This window comes from Chiloscyllium plagiosum, chromosome 32 (genome assembly GCF_004010195.1).
Source record: "Chiloscyllium plagiosum isolate BGI_BamShark_2017 chromosome 32, ASM401019v2, whole genome shotgun sequence".
Lineage (NCBI taxonomy): Eukaryota > Metazoa > Chordata > Chondrichthyes > Orectolobiformes > Hemiscylliidae > Chiloscyllium > Chiloscyllium plagiosum.
In genome coordinates, this window is record NC_057741.1 from 43,290,869 (window position 1) to 43,307,555 (window position 16,687).

The 16,687-nt window shown below is 44.1% G+C and overlaps 2 protein-coding genes and 1 non-coding gene across 3 annotated transcripts in view; all 3 read left to right on the plus strand.

Moving 5' to 3' along the window:
• spata5l1 (spermatogenesis associated 5-like 1) overlaps nucleotides 1–16,687 on the plus strand; it is a 121,185-nt gene that overhangs the window by 9,218 nt on the left and 95,280 nt on the right. The gene's annotated exons all lie outside the window — the stretch shown is intronic.
• The window catches only part of sqor (sulfide quinone oxidoreductase), a 46,565-nt gene continuing 31,473 nt past the window's right edge, over nucleotides 1,596–16,687 (plus strand). Inside the window, exon 1 of the mRNA XM_043674560.1 lies at nucleotides 1,596–1,630. The gene's annotated coding sequence lies outside the window, so the exon portion shown is untranslated. The remainder of the gene's footprint in view (nucleotides 1,631–16,687) is intronic.
• Nucleotides 9,982–10,181, plus strand: LOC122539606. Its single transcript, XR_006309129.1, has one exon. It is a non-coding gene; the product is annotated as a U2 spliceosomal RNA (small nuclear RNA).

Genomic DNA, 16,687 nt, shown 5'->3' on the forward strand with positions numbered 1-16,687 from the left:
CCCCTCCCTCAGCCTTCTCTGCTCTAAGGAAAACAATCCATGCTTCACTAACCTCTTCATCACTGAATTGCTCCAGTGTAGGTAACCTACTCCTGATTCTCCTCTGCACCATCTCTAGTGCAGTTGCATTCTTCCTATTGTGTGGCAGCCAAAACATCTCTCTCAATTCCAGCTGTGGTCTAACTAGTGCCACATACAGTTCATCAAAACCACCTTGCTTTTGCATTCAGTACCTTGACTAATAAAGACAAGTATCCAATTCAACCATGCTACCAAGCTGTCCTGCTGCTAAATAATTTTTTGTCTTGTTAGTCCTCCCAAAAAGCATCACTCCACACTTTTCAGGAATTAAGTCCATTTACCACTGTTCAGTCTATTTCATAGAGCCACAGAGATGCACAGCACGGAAACAGACCCTTCGGTCCAACACGTCCATGCCGACCAGATATCCCAACCCAATCTAGTCCCACCTGGCCCATATCCCTCCAAACCCTTCCTATTCATATACCCATCCAAATGCCTTTAAAATGTTGCACTTGTACCAGCCTCCACCACATTCTCTGGGAGCTCATTCCATACACGTACCATCCTCTGCATGAAAATGTTGCCCTTGGGTCTTTTTTATATCTTTTCCCCTCTCACCCTAAACTGATGCCCTCTAGTCCTGGACTTTCCTATCCCAGCGAAAAGGCTTTACCTATTTATCCTATCCATGCCCCTCATGAATATATAAACCTCGATAAGGTCACCCTTCAGCCTCCGATGCTCCAGGCAAAACAGCCCTAGCCTATTCAACCTCTTCCCTATAGCTGAAATGCTCAAACTCTGGCAACATCCTTAAATCTTTTCTGAACCCTGTCATATTTCACAACATCCTTCTGATAGGAAGGAGACCAGAATTACACACAATATTCCAACAGGGCCTAACCAATGCCCTGTACAGCCACAACATGACCTCCCAACTCCTGTACTCAATACTCTGACCAATAAAGGAAAGCATACCAAACGCCTTCTTCACTGACCTATCTACCTGTGACTCTACTTGCAAGGAGCTGTGAACCTGCACTGCAAGGTCTTTGTTTAGCAGCACTTCCCCAGGATCTTACCATTAAGTGCATAAGTCCTGCTAAGATTTGCTTTCCCAAAATGCAGCACCTTGTCTGACTGGCCTATCTATGTCATCCTGAAGTCTGAGACTTTTTGTCTTTGCTATTTACAACACCACCACTATTTTTTTTGTCATCTGAGAACTTACTGGTAAACCTACATTCATGTCTAGGTCATTAATGTACACAACAAACAGCAAAGGATGCAGCACGAAACACTGTGGTATACCACTAGACACAGGCTCCCAGTTGCGAAGCATCCTTCAATCATCACCCCTCTATTCCTGCCACACCAGTGATGGATCCAATTAGCCAAATTGCCCTGGATCCCATGAGTTCTTAGCTTCTTGCCAGTGTCTCTCATATTAAAAGCCTTAATGAAGTCCACGTGGATGAGACTTTATAAAGCTCTGGTTAGGCCCCATTTGGAGTACTGTGTCCAGTTTTGGTCCCCACACCTCAGGAAGGACATACTGGCACTGGAGCGTGTCCAACGGAGATTCACACGGATGATCCCTGGAATGGTAGGTCTAACATATGAGGAACGGCTGAGGATCCTGGGATTGTATTTATTGGAGTTTAGAAGATTAAGGGGAGGTCTAATAGAAACTTACAAGATAATACATGGCTTGGAAAGGGTGGACGCTAGGAAATTGTTTCCGTTAGGTGAGGAGACTAGGACCCGTGGACACAGCCTTGGAATTAGAGGGGGTAAATTCAGAACAGAAATGCGGAGACATTTCTTCAGCCAGAGAGTAGTGGGCCTGTGGAATTCATTGCCACAGAGTGCAGTGGAGGCTGGGACGCTAAATGTCTTCAAGGCAGAGATTGATAAATTCTTGATGTCACAAGGAATTAAGGGCTACGGGGAGAATGCAGGTAGGTGGATTGAAATGCCCATCAGCCATGATTAAATGGCAGAGTGGACTAGATGGGCCGAATGGCCTTACTTCCGCTCCTATGTCTTATGGTCCTGGTTGTCCACTTGGATTCTAGCATCTGGAGTTTTGCTTTTGTCTCTGGCACTCCTGTGGCCAGAGAGGATTTGAAAATTAATGTCAGAGCAGTTGCAGTTTCCTCCCTTGTTTCCCACAGCAGCTTCAGAAACATATCATCTGGGTCTGGGGATTCATTCACTTTCAAACCTGCCAAAATCACTAATCTCTCCTCCCTCTCAATGATAATTTATTCAGATATGATGGCCCTTCTCCCTGATTTCTGGATCTACATCATCCTTTTCTACAGTGAATACAGATGTAAAGTACTAATTAAAAACCTCAATTATGTCTTATAGCCTCCACACACAGATTGCCACTTTGGTCTCTAAAGGGCCCAGCCTTGATTATATTAGTCCCTAATATACTTACAAAATACACTTGGAGTTTTCTTAATGTTATCAGTGTATTTTCTGGCCCTTCTTTGCTCTCTTAATTTTTTTAAACAACCCCTTGTCCTTTCTATTCTGTGGCTACTGCTGTTTTGAGCCTTCACTGTCTACCACAAGCTTCCTCATTTTTTCTTATTCAATGCTGTACGTTCCTTGCCATTCCAGGCCAATTGGGAATTATTGGTTCCCCCGTATCTCCACCTTTTGTAGGAATGTGGTGGCCCTGCATATTCGCAGTTCTCCTGTTGAATGACTCCCATTGCTCTGCTGTGGGTCTTTCTGCAAGATACTGCTCAGTCCACTTTGGCCAGATCCTGTCTTATTAAAATCAGCCTTTCCTCAATTTAGAACCATTATTTCTTTGTCTTTATTCATAATTACCTTAAATCACATCAAGTTATGATCCTTGTCACCAGAATGCTCCCCCACTGACACATCTGTTACTTGCCTGGATTCTTTACCAAAAATTAGGTTCAGCACCATTCCCCCTCTTGTAGGACTTTCTATGAACTGGCTTAAAAAAAGCTTTCCTGGATACAGTTCTGCCCCCTTTAAGTCTTTAACACTGTCTATCCCAGTTAATACTGGGAAAGTTGAAATATCTTACTTTTATAGCCCTATTAATTTTACACATAAGATTTACCTAAAAACCTCTCTTTATATCCTTTTCTAACTGGGGGTTTTTAAATTTCATCCCCACAAATGTGATTGCCCCCTTATATTGTTTTTAAATTCTACTGATGTGGCTTCAGTGGAGGAATCTTCTAAGATATCATCCCTCCTTACTGCTGTAATTGACTCCTTGATCAATATTGAACACCACCTCCATAATGCTGCACCCCTCCCTGTCTTGCCTAAAAATTCTAAACCCTGGAATATTGAGCTCCCAGTCCTGTCCCTCCCTCAACCATATCACCATGACTACAATGATATCACATCCCTTGTGTTAATCAGCACCCTCCACTCCTCTCCCTTCCTTACAAGACTCCTTGCACTAAAATAAATTCCTTCCAGCCTTGCCATGATCCCTTGTGACTTGACTCTGTCCTGGAGAAAGTGAGGTCTGCAGATGCTGGAGATCAAAGTTGAAACTTTATTGCTGGAACAGCACAGCAGGTCAGGCAGCATCCAGGGAACAGGAACTCCCATTAGTCCAAGAACTCCCCACCTACGTTCGTGACACCACCCACTCCCTCCACCTCCTCCAGGATTTCCGCTTCCCCGGTCCCCAACGCCTCATCTTCACCATGGACATCCAGTCTCTGTACACCTCCATGGTGGCAAATGTTCATCCTGGTGTTCAGTTATTAGTGGTATACCATAAGGATCTGTTTAGGGGCCACTGCTGTTTGTCATTTTTATACATGACCTGGATGATGGCGTAGAAGGATGGGTTAGTAAATTTACAAATGACTCTAAGGTCGGTCGAGCTGTGGACAGTGCTGAAGGATATTGCTGCTTACAGAGGGACATAGATAAGCTGCAGAGTTGGGCTGAAAGGTGGCAAATGGAGTTTAATGCAGAAAAGTGTGAGGTGATTCATTTTGGAAGAAGTAACAGTAATACAGAGTACTGGGGTAATGGTAAGGTTCTTGCAGTGTGGATGAGCAGAAAGATCTCCGTGTCCATGTACATAGATCCCTGAAAGTTGCCACCCAGGTTAATAGGATTGTTAAGAAGGCATATGAACCATGGGGTTATGTTGCAGCTGTAGGAAACTATGGTGTGGCCGCACTTGGAGTATTGCGTACAGTTCTGGTTACCACATTATAGGAAGGATGTGTAAGTTTTGGAAAAGATGCAGAGGAGATTTATGAGGATATTGTCTGGTATGGAAGGAAGGTCTTCTGAGGAAAGACTGAGTGACCTGAGGCTGTTTTCGTTAGAAGGAAGAGGTTGAGAGGTGACTTAATAGAGATGTGAAAGATGATCAGAGGATTAGATAGTGTTAGCAGAGAGAGACGTTTTCCTCGGATAGTGATGGCTAGCATGAGAGGACATAGCTTTAAATTGAGCGGTGATAGATATAGGACAGATGTCAGAGGGGTAGTTTCTTTACTCAGAGAGTAGTAATGGCGTGAAACTCCCTGCCTGCAACTGTAGTAGACTCACCGACTTTAATGTCTTTTTAAATGGCCATTGGATAAACATATGGATGATAATGCAACAATGCAGGTTAGTTCAGCTTCAGGCTGGTTTCACAGGTCAGCACAACATTGAGGGTCAGAGAGCCTGGACTGTGCTGTAATGTTCTGTGTTCTTTGAAAGCAAGATAATATTTCGAGTCTGGCGATTCTTCATCAGAACTGTTAACAGCTCAGGAAAGGTGGTAATATATTGAAGTGACGTTTGTGGGAAGGGGTTGGTCTTGCACAAGGTGACTTACTTGCCGATTTACTTCCTCCAACCTCAGTATCCAAGGCCTCAGGCACACCTTCCAGGTGAAGCAGCAGCTTACCTGCACTTCTCTCAACTCATTTATTTCATTCACTGCTCAGAATGTGGTCTCCTGTATATCGGGGGAGATGAAACACAGATTTGATGACCGCTTTGCTGAACACCTACACTCTGTCTGTAAAACATGACCCAGAGTTTCCCACTGCCTCCACTTCAACACACCACTGTGTTCCTACACCAACATTTCTGTCCCAGATCTGTTGCAGTGTTCCTTAACGCAAGTTCAAAGAACAACACTTCATTTTCCACCTTCTCCTGCTGAACACTCTCTGCTCATTCCTGAAGAAGGGCCTGTGCCCGAAACGTCGAATCTCCTGTTCCCTGGATGCTGCCTGACCTGCTGTGCTGTTCCAGCAATAAAGTTTCAACTTGACTCTGTCCTGCCTTCTGAATGTGCTTGCTGCTTCTGTTATATGTGACTGTGCAGCAACCCCCACTATCTCCATTCCATATCCCATTCCCCTGTCAAATTGCTTTAAACCCCACTAACCTGCACTAACAAGATGCCGCGCCCCCCCTCCCCCAACCCATGTTTCGGTGCCACCATTGGATCTGTACATGTCCCTTATTTCCCAGAAACAAAACCAGTGATCCAGGAATCTAAAGCACTCCTTCCTGCTGCAACTCTTCAGCCATGCAGTAATCCTTTATATTTGTCTATTCTGATACTCATTAGCCCACAGCACTGGGACTAATGCAGAGATTAAATCCCTAAAGGTCCTGCTTTTTAATCTGCTACCTAGATCCCTAAATCCCACATTTTTTTTAAGCTATGTTGTTGCCCTAATGTGAACTATAATCTCTGGCTGTTTGCTCTGTCCCCTCCACAATGATCTGCAGCCATTCAGTGACGTTCTGGGCCCGGCCCTAGGAAAGTAATACACTGTCCTGGAATCACATCTGCTGCCATAGGAACACTGGGGGGTCCTACCTGCGCCAACTGTGCTGTGACTGCACTCTCACTGTTAAAGCGCGCACAATCTTTTCCTGAGTGAGATGTTCTCTAGGGCTTTCCTGTCTACATACTTGCTTCCTTTTTTACCCATGATGATCACCCATTCCCTTCTGATTACACTTTCTTAACCTGTGGCATGACCATGCTCTTCACATAACTCCGAGCCTCATGGGTGCACTGCTGTGCCTTCAACTGACACTCCAGCTAATTAAACCTGCAGCACTTCCTGCAGAAACGGTCATCCAGGCTGCTGGCAGTGTCAAAGATTTTCCACATACTGCAGTCCGTGCAACAGCCAGGACTGAGCTCCCCTGCGTTGTCTTAGTCTTAAACTTATTTCAGTTACATTAGCTTTACTCTCCTTCCTTTATCCTAAATTAGCTTATTTATATTTCTTTACCATATTGGCATTGGCTCTCGGTTGTTTCTAGTGGCCCTTCTTTCAAAAACAAATTACACTTTTCCAATTTATAACAATTTACAGACAACAGTGTAACCTCATGGTAGATGGTCTGACAGATGCTTTATCTCTGGGGGAAATGGGACATTGAGGTTGTAAAGAGACTGGTTTAACTTGAGACTGTTGCCAGAACATTTACAAGGATGTTGTCAGGACTCAAGGGTCTGAGTTATAGGTAGAGGTTGGACAAGCTAGGGCTTTTGTTTTCTTTAGAGCGTAGGATACTGAGAGGGGATCTTAAATAAGTGTATAAGATCGTGAGAGGCATGGATAAAATGGGGAGAAAGTGAGGTCTGCAGATGCTGGATCACAAAGTTGAAACTTTATTGCTGGAACAGCACAGCAGGTCAGGCAGCATCCAGGGAACAGGAGATTCGACGTTTCGGGCACAGGCCCTTCTTCAGGATAAAATGAACACACTTAGTCTTTCTCCGAGGGTTGGGGAATCGAGGACTAGACAGCATCAGTTTAAGGTTAGAGGGGAAAGAATAAAAGGGAACTGAGGGGTAACTTATTTACACAGTGGGTGGTATGCATATGAGATGAGCTGCCAGTAGAAGTGGTTGAGGCAGGTACATTAACAGTATTTAAAAGGCATTTGGACAATTATATGGATAGGAAGGGTTTAGAAGGATATGGGCCAAGGGCAGGGAAATGGGGTTAGCATGGATGGGGTCGGCCTGGACCCATTTGGGCCAAAAGGCTTGTCTCTGTGCCGTAGGGCTGTATGACCAAGGGACGGATTTTGGAGCAGGAACTGAAATTTGGTTCCAGTCTTCCTAAGGTTTATTAAGAGGTAATTTCAGCTCTTTGGGTTGTGGATGCTCCATAAGCAACCTGCTGATTTGGAGCTGGTGGAAGGAGGTGATTATCTCGAGCAGAGTAGGGTTAGTGTCTGTTTGAAAACCAACACTCCACCTTTGACAAAGTTCTTGAGGGACTGTGTGTAGCTGATAAACAGGAAGGGTCAAGGATGCATCCCAAGGGCCATCATTGGTAATGGTGAGAAAGAGCACAAAAAGAAGTAATTGCAAGACATTCTGTGGCTACAATTAAACTGGACCTGAGTGAGAGCAGTCCCTGCCAGTTGGACAACAGTGGAGAGGTGTTGGAGGAGGATGGTGTTGTCAATCCTGTCGAAGGCAGATGGGTCGAGAAAGATGAGGAGAGAAAGTTTACTCTGTCGCAGTTGCGCAGAATGTCATTAGTGACTTTAAGAGCTGCATTCCTACTGCTGTGGAGCAGTTTAAATGTGAAATTCTGGGAACCACCACCCCCCCCCCCCCCCAAAAAACCTTGTGTATTCTGATTCCCTGTTCCACCGAATTCAGATATGTCAATCCATGTGATTCCAGTGTTATTAATATTAATCCTTAACTTCTTCAACTCTAGGTTGGACTTGCAGTTGCTTCAGAACCAACCTGCACAAAGGAAGGGCGTTTAAACAATAGCCTGATCACTACAAGGCCAAGCATAAAGCAACACAGAATAAGTACAGAGAATGGAGCAAAATACAGGGGCAGTGAACAGAGAAATAAATGGGAAGGAAAAAAAGAGACTCTTTGACATTTTGGTGCTCTCATTGTTGAGGACCAACTGTACTGAAAGGGTGCTTGAAACAGGATTTGGTGACATGTTCTCCTAAATCTCCATTTGTTGGCAATGTCAAGGTGATGTGTGGCCTTGATTTGAGAATAATCAATTGGGTTCTGTTTGTAGTTTAGGTGCAGCAGTTTATGGTGAGCTAGATCCTGGGAGATGTTTATCTCGTTCTAACAGTAAAGAGATCCTAGTAAATATAGAAGCCACAAGGTGCATAAAAATAAAACACTCAATTGTGTGCAGTAACATGGAGGACTACTAGCAAAATGTTGCATAACCTGGGTCAGTCTGAGCAGTGACAGGAGCACCAACACAGTGAACCCGTGGGTGAACAGCAGAATAAATACCTGAGGAGTGGGGTCAGTCAGAGTGACCCTGGGGGTGAACACAGGATAAATACCTGAGGAACGGGTTCAGTTTGGGGAGAGATAAAATACTTGTAGTCTGCTAGGAATGGGGGGGGTGAGAGAACTAAGTTTGGTGATGAGTTGGTAAGGTTGTGTAAGCTGTTCCTACATTATTGTCTGTAGGTGATAAAGTTGATTTAGTCAATAAGATTCTCAAAGGCACTAGAACCTGACCCAGTGGAATACTCCACAGTGGAAAATCAGGGACACTTGCAGTGTTCACAGTGACTTTGTATACGTGAAATGTGTTCAGCTGCAGTTCCTGATTTGCCACATGAAGTACCTGGAGTTACGGATGGACTCACGATGGAACATCCATGAGGCTAGAATAGTCGTGGATAGCTTGTTTAGTGAGCTGGTCACGCCACCAGTAAGGACTCCACAGAAAGATAAGTGTGGGCAGGCAGTGCAGAAGTCCCCGTGGCCATTTCCCTCCTTAACAGGTATACTGGAGATGGGAGGGTTTCGAGGGGGAATCTCAAGGGCAAGCAGCCAGGTCAGTGGTAGCACAACTGGCACTATTGTACAGCAAGTGGTAGTGATGGGGATTGTACAGTCAGGGGCATAGATAGTTATTTCTGTGCCTGCAAATGAGACTTCAGAATGAACCCAGGGTCAAGGATGTCTCTGAACAGGCACAGGATATTTCAAAGAGGGAGGGTAAGCAGAGGGAGTTGTGGCCCATATGCTATAGACTTGGCAGACAGAGATGAGATTCTGCAAAGGGAGTTCAGGGAGGAAGTTGAAAAGTAGGAGATGCCACCTGTAAGCGCTTGGCCCATATCCCTCCAAACCCTTCCTATTCATATACTCATCCAAATGCCTTTTACGTATTGTAATTGTGCCAGCCTCGTCCACCACATCTGGCAGCTCATTCCATACATGCACCACCTTCTGTCTGAAAAAGCTGTCTCTTAGGTCCTTCTAAATCTTCCCCTTTCACCCTAAACCTATGCCTTCTAATTCTGGACTCCCCCAACCCAGGGAAAAAAGCTAGTCTATTTACTTTATCCATGCCCCTCATGATTTTATAAACCTCCTGACACTCTGAAGACAGCCCCTGCCCATCCAGCCTCTCAGAATAGCTCAAACCCTCCAACCCTGGCAGCATCCTTGCTGACAATTCCAGCTTTTAATCGGACTGTCTGGAAACTATGCCGAGCTGAACTGAAGAAACTAGACACAACACCTCCAAGCTAATTTCTGAAAATGAATCTGCAGTGAGCTGGAACGTGTTGCTTGTCATTCACAGTGCTGTCTCCAGAGGATTGCCATGTGAGTAAAGATAGTGGCAATTCAAACAGGCAGTTCGTAGAGTATTAGAACAGTACAGCATCGGGACCAGGCCCTTTGGCCCGCAATATCTGTGCTGACCATGATGCTATTCTAAACTAATCCCGCCTGTATCCTCTGTCCTCTGCCTATTCATGTCTCTGTCTAAATGCCACTTAAATATTGCTACTTTATCTGCTTTACCACCTTCCCTGGCAGCATGTTGCAGGCATTTACCACCCTCTGTGTTTAAAACAAAACTTCCATCGCTCACCTCCTTCTCACTTCGAACCAATGCCCCCCCCTAGTATTTGGCATTTCCATCCTGTGAAATAGACTCTTCTCGGCCTTTTGGCTAAGATCATGTGTAGTTCTGTTCTTGTCAGTTTTAATATCCGAATATCCACCCTATCCATCTCTCATAGTTTTATAGACTTTTGATTGGAATCTCAAAGGGCTGAGGCTGGAAAAAACAGCAGAACAATTAAGTTTCCAGAAATTTGACCCTTGGCCATTTCTCTCTGAACTAACTCTCATAACCACCTTTAAAAACTCCTTCATAAACATGGCTTTGATTTCAGTTTTTGGTCACATCTCTGACAGTGGTTCAATATTCATTCTTTCATCCCTTTTACTCCAACTTTGCCTTGTGCCTTGGAACGTTTTCTATCCTAAAGGAACTATATCAATGCAAGTCATTGGGCAATGTGGAAAGAATACTATTCCACATCTGGCTGTTCTGCGCTATATCTGGGAGTGTCAATGTTTCAGAAAAATGCAGCCATTTAAATTTCAGTGAGTCCCATCTTTAATCTCAATAACTGGCATGGGCACTGTCCAATCCTCTGAGCCATGGGAAGGAGCCTAAGTCCTGGAGCAATAGCCAGCACCAAGGTGTTAGCCAATGTTGCAGGTGAGAATGTTATTCTCTTGCTGTGGAATGGCTACAGTCTGAAGGTTACCTAGATTATGACTGCCTGACTTCCGAACCTGAATGCACTCTGATAGTTGCATGACGCACCAAGTACTCTGTGTAACTGGAGTTGGTAAAATTAATTAGACTGAGTGGATTGGGAGGAAAGTGCAATTCTCACAGTGGGAGCAGTGTACAGTTTGAGTGTGGAATGGGTAAATGTGATATCACCCTGAAATTAATACAGAAATATTCGGTCCTAGGACTCACTGACACACACACTGCTGCTTCATATTCGTAATGTCTACCACTGCACGTTTTGATGCTCAATCATTTCTAAATGAGTAGACAATAGGTGCAGGAGTAGGCCATTCTGCCGTTCGAGCCTGCACCACTATTCAATATGATCATGGCTGATCATCCTCAATCAGTATCCTGTTCCTGCCTAATCTCCATAACCCTTGATTCCACATCCTTGAGAGGTCTATCCACTCTTTCTTAAATGAATCCAGAGACTGGGCCTCCACTGCCCTCTGGGGCAGAGCATTCCACACAGCCACCACTCTCTGGGTGAAGAAGTTACTCCTCATCTCTGTCCTAAATGGTCTACCCCGTACTTTTAAGCTGCATCCTCTGGTTCGGGACTCGCCCATCAGCGGAAACATGTTTCCTGCTGCCAGAGTGTCCGATCCTTTAATAATCTTATATGTCTCAATCATATCCCCTCTCAGTCTTCTAAACTCAAGGGTATTCAAGTCCAGTCGCGTAAGGTAGTCCCGCCATTCCAGGAATTGACCTCGTGAACCTACGCTGCACTCCCTCAATAGCCAGAATGTCTTTCCTCAAATTTGGAGACCAGAACTGCACACAGTACTCCAGGTGTGGTCTCACCAGGGCCCTGTACAGCTGCAGAAGAACCTCTTTGCTTCTATACTCAATCCCTCTTGTTCTGAAGGCCAGCATGCTATTAGCCATCTTCACTACCTGCTGTACCTGCATGCTTACCTTCATTGACTGGTGTACAAGAACACCCAGATCTCTTTGTACTGCCCCTTTACCTAAATTGATTCCATTTAGGTGTAATCTGCCTTCCTGTTCTTGTCACCAAAGTGGATAACCATACATTTATCCACATTAAACTGCATCTGCCATGCATCTGACCACTCACCCAACCTGTCCAGGTCACCCTGTAATCTTCTAACATCCTCCTCACATTTCACCCTGCCACCCAGCTTAGTATCATCAGCAAATTTGCTAATGTTATTACTAATACCATCTTCTATATCATTAATATATATTGTAAAAAGCTGCGGTCCCAGCACTGATCCCTGCGGTACCCCACTGGTCACTGCCTGCCATTCCGAAATGGAGCCGTTTATCACTACTCTTTGTTTCCTATCAGCCAACCAACTTTCAATCCAAGTTAGTACTTTGCCCCCAATACCATGAGCCCTAATTTTGCTCACTAACCTCCTATGTGGGACTTTATCAAAAGCTTTCTGAAAGTCCAGGTACACAACATCTACTGGATCTCCCTCGTCCATCTTCAGAGTTACATCCCCAAAAAAACTCCAGAAGATTAGTCAAGCATGATTTCCCCTTCATAAATCCATGCTGACTCTGACCCAGCCTGTTACTACTATCCAGATGTGTCGTAATTTCATCCTTTATAATAGACTCCAGCATCTTTCCCACCACTGAGGTCAGACTAGCTGGTCTATAATTTCCTGCTTTCTCTCTCCCACCTTTCTTAAAAAGTGGTATAACATTAGCCACCCTCCAATCCGCAGGAACTGATCCCGAATCTATTGAACTCTGGAAAATAAATCACCAACGCATCCACGATTTCTCGAGCCACCTCCTTCAGTAACCTGGGATATAGACCATCAGGCCCTGGGGACTTATCAATCTTCAGACCTAACAGTCTCTCCAACACCAATTCTGGCAAATATAAATTCCCTTAAGTTCAGGTCCTTCAGCCACTGTTACCTCAGGGAGATTGCTTGTGTCTTCCCCAGTGAACACAGATCTGAAGTACCAATTCAATTCTTCTGCCATTTTTGTTCCCCATAATATATTCCCCTGTTTCTGTCTTCAAATGGTTAGTCTTAACCATTTTTTTGCCTTTCACATACCTAAAAAAGCTTTCACTATCCTCCTTTATATTTTTGGCTAGTTTTACCTTTGTACCTCATTTTTTCTCTGCTTATTTCCTTCTTAGTAATCCTCTGTTGTTCTTTAAAAGCTTCCCAGTCCTCCATTTTCCCACTTTGGAAAGAGTTTAAGGTGAGAGAAGAAAGCTTTAAAAGGGACCTAAGGGGCAATCTTTTCACGCAGAGTGTGGTGCTTTTACAGAATGAGCTGCCAGAAGAAGTGGTGGAGGAGGCTGGTGCAATTACAACATTTAAAAGACATCTGGTTAGGTGTATGAATAGGAAGGTTTAAAGGGATTTGGGCCAAAAGTTGGTGAACAGGACTAGACTATTGTAGGATATCAGGTCGACATCGGCGAATTGGACCAAAGGATCTGTGTCTGTGCTGTACATCTATTCATACATGGGATGTCAGGATGATGAGTGGCATGGAGAGGAACTTGCAGGTGGCAGTGTTCCCATGTATCTGCAGCCTTTGTCCTTCTAGATGGAGGTGGTCATGGCTTTCGTAAGTACTGTGTAAGGAACCTTGATGAATTTCTCAAGTGCATTTTGTAGATGGTACATACTTATGGTGGAGACAGTGAATGTTTGTGGAGGTGATGCCAATCAAGTGGGCTGCTTTGCCCTGGATGTCAAGCTGCTTGAGTGTTGTTGGAGCTGCACCCATCGAGGGCAAGTGGGGAGTATTCCATCACACTCCTGACTTGTGCTTTGTGGATGGTGGACAGGTTTCGTGGAATCAGGAGTTGTTACTCGTTGCAGTATCTTAGTCGGTTAAAGTTGGGGATATTCATGGAGCTTACTTCTCCAGTGATTTATGTATTTGTCTGCCAGCATTCACAGCTGGATGTCAGACTGAACTTAAATTTGATCTGTTGGTTATGGAATCGCTTAGATTCGTCTATCACTTGCTGTCTGGTAGTTTCCCCAGCTTCACACCTCGTTTATGGATTCATCTGCTCCCACATACCTTCCAGCAGCATCCATTGAACCAGCGCCAATCCCCTGGCTTGAAGGTAGTTGCAGAGTGAAGGATATGCTGGACAATGAGATTGCTTTACTGCTGAGAGCCCACAGCACCTCATGGCTGCCCAGTCTTGAGTTGCTAGATCTGATTTAAACAGAAAATACTGCCAATGCACAGCAGGAAAAGCAGAGCCTGGAGGGAGAGAAACATTCATTAGAAAAGTTATTAACTTGACAAGTTTGGATGAGAGGTTATGAACTTGAAATGTTAAGACACCCACATGCACGCACACACCCCCAACAGATCTCCAGCATCTGCCACAGTTTGATTGTCTGTTTTGCAGTCACTGTGTTTGTTAATGTTGCATCCTGCACTGTCACTGGTAAGCTTATGTACACTCACTGTGATTCATAATCATATCTTCAAGTTCTAGAATTGACTGCTTTTGGAACTCTGTGGTTGATAATCCAGTAAACAGATATTCAAACTGTTTTCCTTTGAGAGATTTGAAGTATGTTTGAGCAGCAAGTGTAAGCTGGTAATATTCCTATAACTTTATTGTTTGTGTTCCATGTCTCTGTTTGTGAAAACATTTTGATGGTAAAAACCATAAAATTAAATTACTTCAAAAAATTGGTTCAACTTACTGTAAACAAGTTGCTTAGAAGTTCTAAAATACCATAGCAGCAAATCTTACATTTGTACAAGAAGGATGGATTGCACCTGAATTGTAAGAGAACTAATACACTGGCAGGGAGATCTGCTAGAGCTGCTTGGGAGGATTGAAACTAGTAAGGTGGGGTGGGTTTGGTGGAGGGAAGGGCGAGTGCAGAGAAATAGTGAGGAAAGTGATTAGTCTGAGACTGCTACAGTTGGGAAAGGGAGCAAGTCAAACAGTCAGGCAGCAACAAAGCAGAGAACAAGGTAGGACTGATAAATTAAACTATTTCCATGCAAGAGGCCCAACAGGGAAGGCAGATGTACTCCGGGCGTGATTAAGAACATGGGACTGGGATATCATAGCAATTACAGAAACGTGGCTCAGGGATGGACAGGACTGGCAGCTTAATGTTCCAGGATACAATTGCTACAGGAAGGACAGAAAGGGAGGCAAGAGAGAAGGGGAAGTGGCATTTTTGATAAGGGATAGCATTACAGCTGTGCTGAGGGAGGATATATCTAGGAATACATCCAGGGAAGTATTCAGAAATAAGAAAAGAATGAGCACCTTATTGGGTTTGTATTATAGACCACAGAATAGTCAGCAGGAAACTGAGAAACTAATTTGTAAGGAGATTTCAGTTATCTGTAACAATAATAGGGTGGTTATGGTAGGGGATTTTAACTTTCCAAACATAGACTGGGACTGCCATAGTGTTAAGGCTTTAGATGGAGAGGAATTCATTAAGTGTGTACAAGACAATTTTCTGTATGTGGATGTACCTACTAGAGAAGGTGCAAAACTTGACTGACTCTTGGGAAATAAGGCAGGACAGGTGACTGAGGTGTTAGTGGGAGAGCACTTTGGGGCCAGTGACCATAATTCTATTAGTTTTTAAAATAGTGATGGAAAAAGATAGACCAGATCTAAAAGTTGAAGTTCTAAATTGGAGAAAGGCTAATTTTGATGGTGTTAGGCAAGAACTTTTAAAAACTGATTGGAGGCAGATGTTCGCAGGTAAAGGGACAGTTGGAAAATGTGAAACCTTCAGAGATGAGATAACAAGAATCCAGAGAAAGTATATTCCTGTCGGGGTGAAAGGAAAGGCTGGTAGATATCAGGAATGCTGGATGGCTAGAGAAGTTGAGGCTTTGGTTAAGAAAAAGAAGGAATCCTATGTCAGGTATAGACAGGATAGATCGAGTGAATCCTTAGAACAGTATAAAGGAGTAGGAGTATACTTAAGGGGGAAATCAGGAGGGCAAAGAGCAGACATGAAGAGTTAAGGAGAATCCAAAGGGTTTTTACAAATGCAATAAGGACAAAAGGGTAACTAGGGAGAGATCAGATCAGCAAAGTGGCCTTTTGTGTGGAGCTGCAGGAGATGGGGGACATAGTAAATGAGTCTTGCATAATGGAAAAGGGCATGGAAGATATAGAATGTGGAGGTGTAGATAGTGACATCTTGAAAAATGTCTAGATGACAGTGGAGTTATATGTCTTGAAACGCGTAAAAGTGGATAAATCCCAAGGCCTGATCAGGTGAACCCTAGAACTCTGTGAAGCTAGGGAAGTGATTGCTGGGCCCTTTGTTGAGATATTTGGATTATTGGTAGTCACAGGTGAGGTGTTGGAAGACTGGAGGTTGGTTAATGTGGTGCCACTGTTTAAGAAAGGTGGTAAGGACAAGCCAGGGAATTATAGACCAGTGAGCCTGACAACGGTGGTGGGCAAGTGGTGGGAATCCTGAGGGACAGGATTTACATGTATTTGGAAAGGCAGGGACTGATTAGAAATAGTAATCATGGCTTTGTGTATGGCAAATCATGTTTCACTAACTTGATTGAGTTTTTTGAAGAAATAATGAAGAGGATTCATGAGCGCAGACCGGTGGACGTGATATTTATGGACTTCAGTAAGGCATTCGACAAGGTTCCTCATGAGAGATTGTCTAGCAAGGTTAGATCTCATGGAATACTGGGGGAACTAGCCATTTGGATACAGAACTGGCTCAAAGGTAGAAGACAGAGGGTGGTGGCGGAGGGTTGATTTTCAAACTGGAGGCCTGTGACCAGTGGAGTGCTGCAAGGATTGGTGCTGGGTCCTCTACTTTTTGTCATTTATATAAATGATTTGAATGTGAGCATAAGAGGTATAGTTAGTAAGTTTGCAGATGACACCAAAATTGGAGGTGTAGTGGACAGCAAAGTGGGTTACCTCAGATTACAACAGGATCTGGACCAGATGGGCCAATGGACTGAGAAGTGGCAAATGGAGTTTAATTTAGATAAATGTGTGGTGCTGCATTTTGGGAAAGCAAATCTTAGCAGGACTTATACACCTT